The sequence below is a fragment of the Nicotiana tabacum genome, chromosome 18, assembly GCF_000715075.1.
Source record: "Nicotiana tabacum cultivar K326 chromosome 18, ASM71507v2, whole genome shotgun sequence".
Lineage (NCBI taxonomy): Eukaryota > Viridiplantae > Streptophyta > Magnoliopsida > Solanales > Solanaceae > Nicotiana > Nicotiana tabacum.
In genome coordinates, this window is record NC_134097.1 from 151,141,256 (window position 1) to 151,147,255 (window position 6,000).

Here is a 6,000-nt window from a genome sequence, read left to right on the forward strand (position 1 = left end):
AAGGCTGTACTAGACAAACTAACATGACTTGGGGGCGCCCGAACGTCGCTATAAAATCACAGGCCTTCAATTACTTTGAAAGTACTTCGAAAAGATCCGGTTAAAAAGGCTACCCTCGACATAGGCAAAAAAGCTTCAACCATGTGAGCTCCAAACTATAGTCTTCAAAACACTCAGCCACCGAGCAAAACCTCCCGAGGTGCTCGTTCATCTCTACATAATGACTCACAATCGAGGTTTTTATCGAACCGTCGAAGAGTAAGGCAAACCCAATTTCAAAAAGTCCTTAACGAGGGAAAATTAAAAGGCCTATATCAGAGGTCGTACCGACCCAATACGTAAGAGCCTCTGTCGCCGGCCCATATAAAGGGTCGTACTAACTCAATGCGTAAGAGCCACTATCGTCAGCCCATATAAAAGGTTATGCTGACCTAATGCGTAAGAGCCACTGCCGCCATCCCGTATGAGAGGTCGTACCGACCTAGTGCGTAAGAGCCTATGAGCCAGCTTTAAATTCAAAAACTTAAGGGTCAATAAGCTAGAGTCGAAACCCGACTCGGAGACTGAACCCAAAGCAGTTAACTAAATATGCCTGAGCAAAAGCATAAGAGCTTAAACACCGGCTTATACTAAAAGGTCGTACCGACCAAGCACGTAAGAGCCCACGGGCCTGTCCAACGAGCCCTAGGGCTGTACTATAAACCTAAGGGTTCTTTTGACTCAAAGACCAGTTCATATGGCTAAAGCAAAGGGAAGTGCATAAAAAATGAAATCAAGGCTTCCTTTTATATATGTATATGTGAAGAAAATGCAAAGCTCCATGTTCTTTAAAAGCACTATACACAAAATTAGAAAAGAAAGGCCTAAATCTACGTCAGCCTCAGGAACTATGGCCCGTCGGCCTCTTTCTAGCTATCTTCAGCGTCAGACAAAAGGAACTTAGCGTCATATTCTTCCGCCTTCGCCTGCTTTATCTCTTCCGAGAGATCGAAGCCCCTGGCATGAATTTCCTCGAGGGTTTCCCTCCGAGATTTACACCTTACATACTCTTTGCTCTTACTCTCTGGTTGAGATCCTCCCTCAGCTCAGCACGAGCATCGGCAGTGTCCTTCAAATAGACAACCACTTTCTTATCAGCCTTAGTTCGAATTGCTTCGGCTTCAGCCCGGGCATCCACAACTTCGGCCTTCATCTTCAGAAGCTCAGACTCGAGCCTTGAAATCATGTCCGTTCGTACCAAGCTGTTCTCATAAGCGTTGCGAAGTTGCACTGCGAGGGAGAAAACCTTGGCCAAAGCATCTTTCTTAGCCGCTACCTGGGTGTCCACCCGAGCCTTTAGCTCATCACGCTCGCACTTAGCTTGACCAATTTCGCTCCAAAGGTGTTCCAGGTCCTCTGTCTTTTTCTGCAACTAAAGTAAACAAAACATTAGCCTCAGAATATAGAAGAAGAAACACGCACTCCCTTGAAACAAAAATTATCTGCTCCTCGAGGTAGCTTTCATAGTTCAGACTTCGACTCGCCTCATACCGCAAGTGTGCCAACTCGTCTTCCCTTTCATCGCAAAGAAGCCTGAAGGATTTCTCCCCATTCACGGCCTCTGGCAACCTAGTCTCACGACAGAGCAGCTCAGACTTGAGCTTGTTAAAAGGCTATGAAGGAGAAACTCGATAAGAGAGTAAAAATTACAAAACTATAAAACCAATACGATCGACCAAAACTCACCTCAGAGTAGAGCCGCTGAGCTTCCTCAAAAGTTGAGCGCACATCTACTAGTCTAGCTCCATCAACCCCGGTAGAATCGCCCCCGGTTGGGATAAGATCGCTCGATATATGCGGCCCCTGGCTTCGAACATACCTCAAAGTGCCTTCGACGGGAGAAAAAGTCGGTGGAAAAGAACCCTTGTTCCTCGAAGTACCTTCGACGAAAAAAGAAGACGACAACGGAGGAGGGATCATTTTTCTGAAGCCAGAGATCTCGGGCGCTGTAGGCTCGGCTGATACACCCTCTCTAAGCCTCCGGGCTAGACTCGTCTTGCTATAATCACCGTCGCCCTGCGAAGGCCCTTTCATATTATTGTTGTTATTATTATTATTATTATTATTATTATTATTATTATTATTATTATTATTATTATTATTATTATTATTATTATCCCCCGGCCCCAAAGCTGACGATCCCTCTCCCTCTCCGAGAAAAAAGAAAAGCGCCTTTCAAAAAAAGGAGCAAATCACATAGCACGTACCGTGGTGTTTTGCCTCCCATATGCCCTTAGACAATACACGCCACTTACGCTCATTGTAAATCGAGTGGGTCACCAACTTTCAAGCCCAATCCGCCAGGTCAGGGACCTCGTACGACATCCATGGAATTGCTGCAGAAAAGAAAAGAAAGGCACATTTATGGAGCTCGCCTCCGCCATAAGCAAAACTACGAAGGCACAAGTGTACCACTTACGTGTAAAATTCCATTCCTTAGGAAATGGCAGAAACTCCACAAGGATAATATCAACAGTCCATACTCAGACGAATCGGCTCATCCATCCCCGATCCCCATCTTCATCATCATTGACAACAAAAGGCGTGGTGGACCGACAAAGTAGGGTTAGCAGATGTCGATGGTGAAAAGGCCAGTACAGCCTGATGAGATGGCTAAGGGTGAACTCAAGCCCTGCTTCTTCCGCAAAGAACCTCATCATCAATACTATCCTCCAAAATGACGGATAAACATGTGCCAATGTAACCTAGTACTTTCGACAGAAGTCGAGCACGACCCGATCAAGGAGGCCCAGCGTAAAAGGGTACGTATATACGTTCAGAAACCCTTCAGCATGATCCATGATACTCTCTTCTGGGGAAGGCACCCGCAGTACTACCTTTTCCCCCCATCTGCAATCTTTCCTCACCAACTCAAGGTGTCGATCTCCTATCAAAGAGATAAACTTCGAGGCATACTCCTAATGACCTCAAATATTGGGAGGTTTTTCTTATGGAAAGTCCCCCCCTCGAAAGAAAATATCCCGAGGTTGGTTCGTCTGGTACCAGTGGCGCACCACCAACCAGGCGGGAACTAGAGGCGGAACTCCCTTCTCCTTGCCGAGCAGACCCTGGTGTAGCAGCCATAACTATGGTAAAACTAATGAATTGGAGCGGGAATTTGAGCAAGGGCTTCGAAGTTGAAATGGTGAAGGACCTAATGCAGGAAAGAAGAACTCTATGAAGGAAGATGACTACTCAGAGTAGCGGAATCCTCAAAAAAGGGAAGATAACCCTATATATAGAGAAAGCGGTGACTATCCGCCTGCCTCAAAGGCCAATTAAAAATGCTGACTAAATCATTTTATCTTTGGGAAGATGAACCAGCGGGATTGCCTTGGTCATCTCATAACCATGTCATGCAATTAACGCTGCCATACGACGCTTTGGGGATCAAAGACTCCCGCATCAACAAGCCTCGAGATGGTACCCAATCTCGAGGACCTCTGCCAAAAAGAAGATAGGCTCTAAGAAGTCATTAATATCATTACAAGCCCCTAGATGGTACCCGATCTCGAGGACCTCTATCAAAAAGAAGATAGGCTCTAAGGAGCCATTGACATCATTACAAGCCTCGAGATGGTACCCGATCTCAATGACCTCTGTCAAGAAGAAGATAGGCTCTAAGGAGCCATTAATATCATTACAAGCCTCGAGATGGTACCGGATCTCGAGGACCTCTGTCAAAAAGAAGATAGGCTCTAAGGAGCCATTAATATCATTACAAGCCTTGAGATGGTACCACATCGAGGATTTCTGCTATTGCAAATGCGGGTCATTTACTTGATCCTATGGCCCTCGAGCTACCTGAGCCCGAGCCAATTTGCACTCGAAAACTACTAATAAAGCCTTAGGGCTATTTCTTGCTTTCGGATCAAGTTAAACGCCCTCCCGGTTACTTTAATCCAGGGGCTATCCGAGTCCAGCGTACCCTCATTCGGGATCTATCTATAACGCCTTAAGGATATATTCGCTCTAAGTTCAAAACAAGTTTTTAGGTTCCGAGCTTGAGCGAACTCTCACTCGGGGACTACCTTTGAAAGCCTAAGGGCTATCTTTATTCTCAGGCATCCGAGCAAGTCCCCCCTCGAGGACTATCGACGGGGTCTGAAAGGCTAAGTTTTGTTCTGAAAATTAGGAGCCATACTCTCATTCAACTCGAAGTCGAGGGTCCCGACGGCCTGAGCTTGTATCAATTCAATCTGGGCTCAGTCCGAGGAACGACAAAGGGCTCTACGAGATATCGTATTAACCAATCAGGGACCGTGGAAACACCTACACCCGGGCCGGGAATTCGGACCGATCGGTAGAGTCATGCACTCAGATTCTTCACAAACGCAAATAAAAGGAAATCCGGCATAAATTAGGTACAAAATTAAATAAACACTTTTACATTAGCAAACGATGATTATAAAAGCCCACGAAGGGTCCTTACACATGATTACAAAAGCCCACGAAGGGTCCTTACACAGAAACAGAAGAAGCCAAAGAAAAAAGAAAAATATATATAACAACTACAAGCCTAATCTGCTCTCGGGAGTACATCCTCGGGGGCAGTGTCTTCGAGAACTGTTCCCTTGGGGGCCTCCTCTCGATCTTTCAAATGGTATCCTCAAAATTGAAGAAGAAGCAGAAAAAGATGAAGAAGTGGTTGGGTGAAAAATCTGGCGAGTATGGGTCTCGCCAGCATTACTATTGTGAAGCCACTTCTTGAGACGTTGCACCGGTGCGGGATGCAACAGTTAGTAGATGGCACCACCTCACTCCACGGAAAGCAAACGGAGTGAAGCGTCGCACCGGGTAGTTAAGAGAGATGAGTAGAAGTTCATAGTCCGCATATTCTTTAATGCGAAGATAATTTGGTATTTCTCTCTCATTAGTTCGGGCCAACAACAACGACGACAAACCAGTGCAATCCCGCTCAATAGGGGAAAGCTCTGGAAAAGGGCCATGGTGTAACCGATGAGAACATTGCCATGTGACCTTAAGGCCACGGGCTTCAAACATGAGAAATAACACTGGATGAGGACGAAGAAAAGAAGGTAGTAGAAAGGCTGTTGAAGAACGACTGAATGAATTTTTGGTTCAAGAAAGCTTCCATTTATAGAAAAGGTGGCAGCGCAACCGACGACGCAATCAATATCTTTGGGAAATGTATCGACAGGCGCAATCAATGCAGGTTGGGAGATGGATCGACGACTATATTATCGCCTTGAGAAAGTAAACCGGCACTACAATAAATGTTCCTAGAAAAGACGTATCGATGGGATGTCTTAGTTATCGCAAAAGCTGATGTCATAAGCATGACATCACCACAAGAGGCTCGAGGAGATCAGTGTCACAATCGTTTCTTATCATTTTAATCTAAGAAACGCGGGGACTATCTGTATACAATAAAATCGAAGGGCTCAATTTTATGATTGTTAGGGCGCCTCGTAGAGACCACCCCCGGAAGGCTCGAAGTTTAGCTCGGAGTTCGCCCTCGAGAGTTCTCAACGGTCGACCCCGAGGCACTACAAATTAAAGGCTATGATGGACAGACGGAAAGTTCCCAAAGCACGTGATTAAAGTTGACATAGGTCTATTAGGATAGCATGAGCCCGTACCGTGGCATTAAATAGCTATACTAGCCCCATACCTTTATAATAAATGCATTTATACTATGTTGGGATTCCCCCTCATATATAAATGGGATCTTTGTCATTTTGTAAGGATCATTTGATACACTCTCAATACTGAATATACAAGAATATTCTCTCTGCTTCCTAACTTAACATATTCTCTTGGTCTCATTATTTACATTTATTGCTTACATTTGTTGTGTTCTACTTATTGTTCTTAATTTATTGCTCATTATTGGTCATAAAGAGCTACCATCAGATTTATCATAACTGTTAATCCTTCATCGACTGCCCCTGACCAGGCATCCGACTCGACCTCGAGGCCCCGTATATGCAAGCTCGA